Below are 12,270 nucleotides of genomic sequence, written 5' to 3'. Positions count from 1 at the left end.
CACAAATAATTGCAATAGATTAAAATAAAATCTGAGATTAATCTCATATTCCAATCACTAAAGTTCACAACACGAGACCAAATTTAAGTTTGACCTGAATATATTGCAACTGCTTGATGGGGTCTAGGTTATTTTTCAAGTTGAAAAAAAAATCACACTTTCGACAATGCGATCCGGAGTTTACCGTATCTGTCATTCATTGCAAAAATAATCATAACGTCGCTTATGTATGGCGGACTTCTGCTTTGGCGCGCGAATTCCGGTCTCATCTCAGTGGTTTAAAGTAGACGCGTTATTGATATCATATTACCCATGATACTTTGTGTGAAAATCTGACCCGATAATACTGAGAGTACGGTCAATCAGATGGCCCAAATCACCTTTTGAGTTAGAGATTTCTATTCAGTCGAGTCCTGGGCTAGCTTGTGGCTGGACAATGTGTCTATTATTAGGGGTGGATTTAAGATGGCTTCCACCAAGGCACACATTGTTCAGGGTTTTTTTAATTATTATTCTCGCATTACCCTATAGAGCATGGTTGAGTGGGGATTTTGTGCGGCAAAAAAAAACACAAGCGTCGACAAAAAAGAGCAATTTACATGGAGGCCTATGCCAAACAGTTATGGCGGACGTTGCCATGAAAGAGATCACCACCGCCACCAGAAGAGAACAGAGATTCTAAATAACTTCCATTCAGAACCGTTCTCGTTTCCGTTCTGAACGTAATCATGGCAACGCTTCGAATTGAATTCAATACATTTTCTTTTCTTAGCAGAAGTATCCGATTAGCATAACAATGCTTGCGTGAGGAGTGTCTGAATTCCTAAACGATTCGGAATTCACTGACCGAGTTCGACACAGCACAGTACGGACGTCTTATTTTCAACGCTTCTTCCACGTGTTAAACTCTATAGGCCTTATCGTAATAGATCTACGTTTGGATTCGATGTTAAATATAAAATAATGGCGAATCAAGAAATTAACCTCGGGTTATGCCACAAATTAAAGGCAGTTTCAGAAAATTTTACTCAATAATCTGGAGTCTCTTCGCCTTCTTGTAAGCAATGCTACAAAGGAAGCATTGGCTCGTTTAAAGATTGGGCTGGCTGTTTGATTATGTTGATTCTCGATACATTGCCCGGGTCAGCGGAGCTTCTACAACTAAAAAAGGGCGTCGGAGATGTCTTTCGAAAGGTAATAAGGTTCAATATGAATATAATTCTAGACGCCAGGAGGAGTTGGATAAGAAATTTGCCTTATTAGAGTAAGGTAAGCAGCGGGCGCAGCCCTTGCTTTGCTGAAGTAAGGTATTGCAGATATAATTAAAAGGAAGAAACATATCAGAAAAGCAGATGAATCTGAAGCAGGTTAGTGAGATAAAGATGAATGAAAATTCCAAACTAGGCTATTGCTTTTGAAATTTATGAACGGTTGTACATAATAGATATGGCCTTATGTTGTTAATGGAAGCTGTTCGTTTTTCAGCGGAATTACTTTATGACTTAATTATGGGAGATTAATCAAATAAATATATAGAGATCATTTTTATATTTTAGGTTGGTCCGCATTGGATGAATACTGATGAGGGAGAAAAGAATGAGGCAAGCTCAGGCTTGTGTAAATAGAAAGCGTAAGTTATTTCGTTCAACAAACAAAGGTTATATTGGGCAAGAATGTTGGAAATTTTCAAGGTTCTTCTACTACTTCCGACAACTTATTTCGTATACCCTTTGGGTCAAGAAATCGATATTCGCTTGGCAGTGTCGCCAACTTATATGTACAAAATAGTTGGCGCGGGTATGCAAGTTGCCTCAGACCACCGACGAATGTTTTGCCTGTGGTAGACATGGGCACTGGAGAAGTTGCCCAGGTATCAGGAAGCAAGATCCCAGCAAGATTCATCCTTCAGAGATAACAATGCTCAACAGAGTTAAATGATCCATTGATCATGGTCAAACTGAGCAAGGTAAATGTCAGTTTTGTTCTGTATTTGACGAAGTGTGGTATTTGAGAACTGAAGAGTAGAATGATCAGAAGGGCGTAGCAAAGGAATCTATTCTTGATTCTACCTAGTCCATAATTATATGTTAAGAAAAGATGTGTTATTTTGGTTGAATTCCACCTCTTACTAATGAACCTAGACATAGATATGACACAGATCAAACAATCTGGAATATATTGACTACTCCTGGTCCGTCAGCGGGCCCTTCTAAATTAAGAAATACAGAAACAGAGCATTGTTGAATTTGTTTCGGTTGGGAAACATCGAGTAACGTTAGTGTTGATTCGACAAGATGTGCAGGGTAGGAGGAAGAATTTTATTTGAGAAATTATGAGTATGATCAATGAAATTCAGAACCTTTGGTTAAAGGTAGATTGAATGCTTCCTTACAATTTGGAAATCAACTGATGCATCTCAATTTGTTGTAGATGTCAATGAACATGGTTACAAATTACCTTACAATAAGATGATAAGTCAGCATTGACATCGATCCCGATTTCGTTTCTGAAGCCATGAACGAATTATTATTAAAAAGGGTTTAGTTGTTGAATCCACCACTGCACCCCATGATGTTACCCCCTTTCAGATTCAATTCAGAGTTCAGATATAAAAAGAGACTGATTCTTGGTTAACGTTATGTCAACTAACACTTGTGGAAGAACACTATTATACTTGAAGACTGGAATGTAGTCATGTCTTATTTAAAACAGGGAGATTTTATGCTTTCCTTTGAACTTAAGCAAGGTTATCATCATTATTACATTTTTCAAGTGCATGAAAAATTGTAGGCTTTAGTTGGGATTTTGGTAGTGGTACAAGGTTTTTCTCCTTTTAGGTGTTGTCATTGGGTTGGCAACAGCTACCTTTGTTTTCATTACACGATTTAAGCCTATCGTTAATCATTGGCGTATAGAAATGGTATTTTCATTTTTTTTGGTATATAGATGATTGGGTCGTGCTGCTTCCTTTGATTCGTATGATACTATGGTCAAGACGGTGAAAAATGACTTACTTGAAGCAGGTTTGATACCAAATGTTGAGAAATATCTCAATGGACTCCTGTCCAGTGTTTGGATTGGATAGGAATACCACGGGAAAGCAGAGTAGCTTATATAAAGATTACTGAAAGAAGGATGAAGAATCTTGAGTTATGTTCAGATTCATTTCAAGCAGAATTGCCTGAGGTTTCAGAACGAAAGATCGTAGTTATAGTTGGAAAGATACATTGTATCCAGTGTTTGGCACAGTTACTCAAATTAAAACCAGATTTATGCATCACGAAATCATCCGGAGGGTACATTGGGATAGGACATAATGTGATCAATAGTGATGAATTAATATTCGTGTTCTTCTTCTGGAGAAGAATTTGCATATTCTTAACGTAAACATTATTTCTGCTTATTCAGTTCCACAGACTTTCATCTATTCTGATGCAAGTCCATCAGGCTGCGGGGCCTGGGTTTCTGAGTGCGCAGGCATGAAATGGGATGAGATTGGTTTGAGTTTGAAATGGTTAAAAACTCCACTTGGAGAGAACTCAAGTCAGTAAGTATGACACTGCAAACAGTTGTATCTCACATGAGACATAAAACTGTCAAGGTCCTCTGTGATAATAAAGGAGTAGGATCGATTGTAAATAAAGGAAGTATGATTGCAGAATTGCATGAGATGAGTTTACACATCTTTGAGTTGTGTAAAAGAAACAACATTAGTCTTCACGTTCATTGGGCTCCCAGAGAGGAGAACCGTTTTGCAGATGCATTAAGTCGCATGATAGATTTTGATGATTGGGGTGTGTCAGATGAATTTGTCGGATTTTTGGACAAAATCTGGGGCCCTCACACTGTGGACAGACTTGCGGACGATTTTAATTTCAAAATTAAGAAGTTCAATTCTAAATATTGGTGTCCCCTAATAGATCATGTTGATCCCTTCTCATGTGATTGGTCGGGCGAGAATAATTGGTTGGTTCCACCTATCGAATGTATAGCATGTATAGGGCAAGTACTTAAGCATCTGAAGGTTTTGTTCTGCTAGGGGGACTTTGGTTGTTCCCTTCTGGCCGTCTGCACCCTTCTGGCCGATTCTTTTCTCTGAACAAAGTGATTTTCGTTCCTTATTCTCTGAATACTTCAAAATTGATAATCCTCAAGGAATTTTCGTTCAAGGCAGAAATAATAATTAAAAAAAAAAAAAAAAAAAAAAAAACGGTTTGTGAGAGATGGCTGACATGAATGCTGGTATGTAATAAATCCATTTGATGGAGGTTAATTCAAAATTATACTGTTGGAATGCAACATGTAATTTTTACACGGCCGCATGGCAGATAGCTGCATAGCTAGGATCCACTTATGCTGCAGAGCAAAGAAGTGGTGATGGAAAATTGGAGAATGTTATGATTATGTAAAAGGATAACCATCGTAAAGGTTGATAAGGAATTGATATGAGATTTCATTCTCAAATTAGTTATAATTTACTGGCGGCGGAGCTCAGAATGAAGAAATTGGTGATGATTGAAAACATTCAAAGTCTCAAAATTACAGAATTCTTGTGAATGAAATGGTTCAGAAAGTTTTTTGCAAGTGTTTTAAGGCAAAAATAAATATTTTCGCAAAGGAAATGAATCCCAAAGCTATTGCTTTGCTAAGCCTTCAAGACGATTGAAACGAATTATGATATGGAATTGTGATCTAATGAATTTCATACTGAAATTTTAGTGAAAATATAAAACCACCTGGTTTGAGGATAGCTGCATAGTTAATGTTTAATTTTGCTGTCATGGCTGTAAAACGTATTAGAAGTGATTAAATTTTGAGAATTTGATAAGAATGACTGCATTAACTTGAGAATTTATCACAATTTGAATATATTGTGTTGAGATAAATATATACCAGCTTATAAGTTTTGTTAAATTTTTCTTAAATCCAGAAATTCTCTTCATGAAGGATATGATATAACTTTGAACAAGGTCTTGACAGCTTCGAGAGCTGATAACACTATGAGTAAATACAACAGAGCGTTGAATACCTGGAGAGATTAGTGTAAGCAAAATAAAGTAAATTCTGACACAGCAGAACCAGAAGATATTAGTCGCTATCTTATTCATTTGTATCAAAGAGAAGCTCCTTATTCGAGGATAGAATCGGCTTTTTACGCCATTAAGTGGCATTTTGACTGCAAGCCAAGGATGAATGTTAATCCCTGTGATCGCAAGTTCATACATATTGTTTTACAATGTTTAAAGAAATTACTAAACAAACCGATCGTTAAGAAAGAAGTTATAACCCCAGACATTTTGAAAGCAGTTGTTGAGAAGTATGGATCTTCAACGAGTCTATTAGATATTCGATTATGTGCTATGATTTTGATTTCCTACGCAGGCATTCTACGATTTGATGAAATGATACATATTCGTAAATGTGATTTAGACTTGTATTTGTCTCATGTGAATACTTTCATCATGAAAAGTAAAACCGATATTTACAGGCAAGGAGCATGGGTTCTTATAGGTGCTACAAATTCCCCACCTGCCCCGTATTAGCTTTGAGGAAATATTTGATTGCAGCGGGGCTTAACGATGCCTCTGATGAAGTATTTCTTTTTAGGCCTCTAAATTACTGTAAATCCAGTAATAGTTACAAGTTAAGACGTGGACAGTTGTCTTATACTAGATGTTTAGAATTATTGAGAGAGGCGTTGGCGAAAGTAGGGTTGAATCCAAAGAGTTTTGGCATGCATAGCCTCCGAAGTGGCGGAGCCACAGCAGCAGCGAACTTTGGTGTTCCAGACAGGTTGTTTAAGAAACATGGTAGGTGGAGGTCGGAGACTGCTAAGGATGGATATATTAAAGACAATATGAAGGATTGTCTTTCAATTTCTATGAATTTGGGGCTTTAGAATTATTTTTATACCGGGTAAATTAGCCTCAGCCTAGTATGATTATACGTATAACTTTGTTAAAGATGGATTGTAGGCGTTCGATGAGATTGTTGAATGAGACATGTATTATTATCATTATACATTTAAAGTTGGTTAAATTGAAATGATTGCGTCGTGTAACTCATTTTCTTGTTTACCCGTTCTTTGATTGACTGAGAGGGGGAGCTATAAGTTTAGCTTGTCTTGCCGTCGAAGCTTGGTGCTCCCCTCGAAACAGGTATGTTTTTTGTAAAGTATATAAATGTTTTCTATTTCAGGTGTTGATGTTGTTGCACTGGTTGTGCTTAAGGATAGTGAGGCGTGACTGAAAATAATTTATTCACGATTGAGAGTCGAATTAGGGAATAAATACATTTTCTTTTCTTAGCAGAAGTATCCGATTAGCATAACAATGCTTGCGTGAGGAGTGTCTGAATTCCTAAACGATTCGGAATTCACTGACCGAGTTCGACACAGCACAGTACGGACGTCTTATTCGGGATGGATATGTGGACGATTGACTGGATGCAAGAAGATAGAGCAAAGAGAATTCTGATGGATGAATAGGCCTTACAGCATGTACAGTACATTGATGAGTTCTTCGAGATCTGAACTCAGAGGGAGGCCTCAGTACATTCGTCAGTAAGTACCGTTCGTGCTGTCTTGCCGTCGAAGCTTGGTGCTCCCCTCGAAACAGGTATGTTTTTTGTAAAGTATATAAATGTTTTCTATTTCAGGTGTTGATGTTGTTGCACTGGTTGTGCTTAAGGATAGTGAGGCGTGACTGAAAATAATTTATTCACGATTGAGAGTCGAATTAGGGAATAAGTGTAACTGGGTTCTACTGTGCATATCAGCTACTAATGACAGTTTAAGAATGCTATCCCCTTTCTATTAAGTGGCTTCTAATATTCCTGCCTTCAACATTTACCGTAAATCCTCAACCCCCCCCCCCCCTCAGTAATCTATTCTCATTTTTTCTTTCCACTATTGACATGATTGATTGTTAATTAGTATTGTTGTTTATTGCTTAATGTGGGCGTATAAACTCAAATTATATAAGCGCTATTGTAAATTGTATATATACTGCCGCTTCTCAATATTAATCATAAGTGGCGGATCCACTGCAGGTGGGGCACATCCGGCGCAGGTGGGGCACATCCGGCCCGTGCCCCCCCCCCCACCCTCCTTGAGAGCCATAATCAAAAATTTTAATGAAAATATGCCGTTTTTACACAAGTGTGTCCCCATTTTGAAAGTCACAGGATCTATTTTAATGGGAATATGTCGTTGGAACACAATGCGATGGCCTTTTCTTTTCTTTTGTTTTCGTGAACGTCATGAACCTCAGTTTGGGGTGAAAGCTTTTTATTATTTTTTTTTTTTGGCTTGTCAAATTTTCCGTGGGAAATCCCGGATCCGCCCCTGTTAATCATTATCATCTTAATTACTAAGAGTGTTCGCAATTATTCAAGGACTGAAATGGCTGCAATAAAAGAAATAAATATTCTCTTTTCTCCTATTTTCACTCATTAACACTTTTGCGTTTCTTATCTTTTTTTAATCACTTTCCACTGGGATTTAATTTTACCTAAGTTATAGATAGATTTATTCTAGGCCTTAGAACACGTTTTGCGGAAAAAATAACTTCGTACACACTATAGTTGATGTCATGCAATAGGTAAATACATTCTTTTTAAGAAGATGATCGTAGAACGAATCGGAAGTAAGTTCATGAAGACCGAATTTAAACAAATTTCATAAGTAACTAGAACATGCAACAATAAGCTCATTATTCTTGCCTTGATTGTATATATCTACAATCGGAAATATAAAACTATGTACAATGATAGATATTGATTTGCTGTATAAACAATTCATACGTAAGTCCAAGAATATGACCATGCATCAATATGTCATATGACTTTACTTCTTCTTCGCTTCTTTGGTAAATTACACTGCAAAAATACCGGTGTTAATTCAACACCAGCCCGGTATTTATATCAGTCCACACCAGAGAAGCACGTTAAAACAACACCTTAAGAATCAAACAGATATTGGTTTAATTGGTGTTGCTTAAATGCCAAATTGTTGTCAGCCTAACGCCAAAACGGTGTTGATTCAACACCTCTCCGGTGTTGACCGATCACCGATATATAGTTACCAGACTGGTGTTAAATTAACAACGGCGTTTTTGCAGTGCAATACATGCGAGCAATCAATGTTACGTTGTCGCGTCATGTTTTGTCTATAAGTTCTACTCCCACTTTGGAGAATAAGTATAAACATAATTCATATAGGCAAATATGAATTAAGAATGATATGCCACTGCCTTGTAGGCGTATAGTATACACAGTAAAAAAAAAAATATAACAAGTTGTTTAAGTCTGTCAATCTAACAAAAAGTTGTTTAAAAAATTGTAATTGTTTAAACTTAAAAAAAAAACTTGTTTGAAAAGTTTAACCAATAGACGTTAGAGTGGCGGGCTTAAACTACGTGCTTAAAATTTTAAACAGCGTTTTTACAGTATATCACAATGTCTTTTTAAGAAGCGCCAAGGACATCGTTATTATTATTAGTTTATACATGAATATAGATACTTTAAATCTATACACTTACCAACTAATATCTCCAAATCCAAGGTTATAGGTTCTAGATGATAAATGATTAAGACGAGGTCAGGTGTCATACACAATTTTGACCTGAAGATTACTCTTTACAAATATTCAAACGCAGTCGTAAAAAAAGTTTTGCCTATTGCGTCCCCGCCCAACGAATGAACCCTAAACTGTTTTGTAGGACAACGGCATGGCATATTGAAAAGAGGGCTTTTCATTTAGGAATGTAACCCATTGTGTGTGAAGGTTTAGAACGCTTGTCTGTTCGCCGGCGCGTGACGAAAAATGAATATAACCGCTCGTTTTTCTTGAAATGCAGCTTAAAGATAAATTCCAGTTCTGGTAACGATCTCAAAATGACTTTTTACAGAATCTAATATAATGACCACCTAAGTGTCTGTTTGTACGAATAAAAAATATGTGCAAAAGGATTCTGGAAGAAATTATGTATTTGCTGAGAAATAAGCAAAATAAGCGCGGATTCGGTCACTTCCGTCGGGTCTTTATTCCAGCAATAATAATACACTGTCCCACGTGTGCCTATCTGTGTTGGTGATCTTCAGTGTGAACATTTTTCAGCGTCGATTTTCAAGATTTCACAAAGTTCAGTTTATGTAACTGTACCAGATCTAGATCCTCGATGATATACTGACAATTAAGCCTGGTTTTACAGACTTTCTCATGAAATCAGTGTTTACTGCAACTACTGGCATTTCTCTTTAATTTCACCCGATGCACAAACAAATTCTATAAGCTATAGTTTTACCCCTAATATCTCTCCATTATATTTATTTGATCAATCGACAGATCTATCTGTATACGATGTATGCGTATTGATATATCTTTCTACATGTATATAGGCTATCTATTACTTAATGAGGATTATGATGCTGCTACCACTGCTGCTGCTGCTGCTGATGATGATGAACAAAATTTGTGATTTCCTAAATAACCGAGGGAAAATAACGGGATTTTCGTTGAGAAAATATAAACTTTAAACAAATTTTTTTTTTCAAATGTGTAAACAAAATATACGAGATCGGAGCCGCAGCTTTGGTAAAATTGGGCAAGCGAATCCTCGTTTAATGCATTTGTAAGATGATTTTGATGTAATCATTTTGAAACTTTATTCCCATGACAACACAAATACAATCCAGTTTTTCTTGCTTGATTCGCATTTTCAATGATGTCACACAAAAAACAAAAATATTGCTCTCGCCCGATGAGGGACTCGAACCCGCGACCCTCAGATTAAAAGTCTGATGCTCTACCGACTGAGCTAACCGGGCAATGCTATTTAGATAGGTGAATAAGTTCTGGTCATTAAAGAGGTCTCGTCACAAGATGGCGCCATATTTCTTTCTGCGTTAAAAATATCCTTGTATATAGGGGAAAAAAGAAAAATCAAATAACTTCGTACGTGAAAGCTTGAAATTTATCCCACAAACAATAAGAAAGTTATGAATTTGTAAAAGTTGTCAAAATCGGTAAATACAATACCCATGCAGACTTCGAATTGGCCGCATATTTGTGATGTCATAGCACTGGTCTGACTACTCTTCCACTTACTTCAATACATAAAATGACATTTTTTAAGTTGTAAGTTTTATTGAAAATTATATATTTCTTTCATTAGGACATAAAATAAGAGGCTATACGTGAGTTATATTTCTATCGCTGCCCCAGGGGAATACATACTTAAGAGAAAACTACAAGATCCTGATCATGAAGTGCATGGCCTATGGGAAAGTGACCCTTGCCCTTTGCAGCCCCTCGTCATAATTAACTTACCCAGTTGCCGATTTAAAATTCAATTTTAAAGCAGCCATAAATTTGTTATTTTTTGTCCGATTTCTTTCAAACTTTCATTATTCTGTCATTCTTATTTTTCTCTTTTCCGATACAACATGTTATGACCTAGGTTGGACCTCCCTTTATAGGGGACGTTCATGCTAACAATAATTGTGTTGTAAAAACAATTCTAAAAGATATTGGTGAAGATTTGAGTAAAATCAATTGAAGATTAAGAAAGTTGTTATAATTTTGGGTTTTCGATTTGTGACATACGAGCAGCTGCCCCATACGTTACGTAATATAAAATTCATAAATTTCAAAATTGTTGGTTTATATGATGTTGACTTACATTTTTATTTCTCCAGGAACGGGTTCAAAATGATTATTCTGTTGATAAACTGGAGGTACACTAAAAACAATTTTCAATTTGCTTAGAAAATGGCATTTCATTGATTTTTTTTCACGCTATATAAGAAGCTGCTCACATATGATGTCAATAATAATAAAAAATGAAATTCGAAAAACGTTTCAATTTTTTATGGATTTACCTTAAGCCTTCACCAATATTTTTTTATTATATTTCTGCTAATTTTCCTATGAATATTTCGTCAAGGTAAACTTCCCCTTTAAAGCATGTTTGCTTTTTATATTTAAGAATGGCAAAATAAGCGTAATTGAAATTTCTACTTTAATTTATCATATTAAAAAAAACTTTTTGTATCAGTTTCATAATTTTCTTTTAATAATATTTCCTCGTTGTTTTATGTTTGACAAGAGTAATGGATGCCTTTTTATAACTCATTTTGTTGTTGTACAATATCTGAAGAGGGGAAGTTATATTATATTAAGATATTGCAAAAAAAAAGAGTAATGGCGCAGATAGAGAGCAAGCCCGTGTGGGTTCCGTAATAAGGGTCCGTCTGAGTACCCTTGTGGAACCCACATGCGCATTTCATCCCTTAGTGTTTTGCACCCAGGCCCATAGGGGCCATATCACATAACCATGTGAGTTTGATAGGGCCCACATGGATGACAACAAGGGCAATAATATGGGCATTCATAACATGAGGCCTATATATTGTAACCTACCGTATATGGAATATAGTTTGTAATAAGTTTAGCCCTTAATATCTTAATTTTAACGCGAATCAATTTTAAACACTTTACTTGGTCACCCCCACCCCTACGGCCTCCTCCACCGATTTACCCCGATGCTTCTTCTGTGTGAAATTTTTATTCGAACCTGCAAAAATTAAGACAGATGAGGTAATATATTTCACATAATTTTATACAACCGATAATCAACACCGTATATTGATTATAATGTGATGATAATGGGCATTTTGTCAACAGCGCCGCCTCTCGTGTTACACTACCAAGTTCTCGTTCTCACAAGCCGAAATTCAATTCAATTCATTTATTAACCATATGAAAGTATTCAAATGCAATAAAAAATAACATATAAATGCATAAATTTAGCAGCACAGACAACAAATAAATATAATTTATACATTCATGTAAAAAAATCAACATATGGTAAGAGGCAACCAAAACATTAAAATCTTGTAGGCAGGTGCCGCTTTACAAGTATAAAATTTACCATACATGTAAATAATTCTATTCAAATAGATGGAATCATAAATTCACACATCAAACACAGAATGACCCACACCCAACACACATCCATGACCCATTACACTCAAACAAGAGAGAGAAGAGAGAGAGAGGGGGGAGGAGAGTATGTTTAGAAAAGGGAAAGGGAATCAAGGGAATAACTACTAATTAATTGTCTTTTAAGTAAAATTTTAAATGAGGAGGCAGGAACGAATTATAGTATCCACATTGTTATAAATTCTCGGTCCTGCATGTTTAATTTCTTTTTAAGAATTTCATTATTTGAGGTCAGTGGAAGATAAAAATGAGAAGCTAAACGAGTA

At 36.1% G+C, this 12,270-nt stretch overlaps 1 non-coding gene across 1 annotated transcript; it reads right to left on the bottom strand.

Annotated features, from left to right (window-relative positions):
* Positions 1–9,755: 9,755 nt before the first annotated feature.
* TRNAK-UUU (transfer RNA lysine (anticodon UUU)) lies at positions 9,756–9,828 on the bottom strand. Its single transcript has one exon. It is a non-coding gene; the product is annotated as a tRNA-Lys (tRNA).
* Between the last annotated feature and the right edge of the window lie 2,442 nt (positions 9,829–12,270).

This window comes from Lytechinus pictus, chromosome 8, assembly GCF_037042905.1.
Source record: "Lytechinus pictus isolate F3 Inbred chromosome 8, Lp3.0, whole genome shotgun sequence".
Lineage (NCBI taxonomy): Eukaryota > Metazoa > Echinodermata > Echinoidea > Temnopleuroida > Toxopneustidae > Lytechinus > Lytechinus pictus.
Note: the sequence above shows the minus strand (reverse complement) of the source record. Positions and strands in the feature narration are given on the sequence as shown.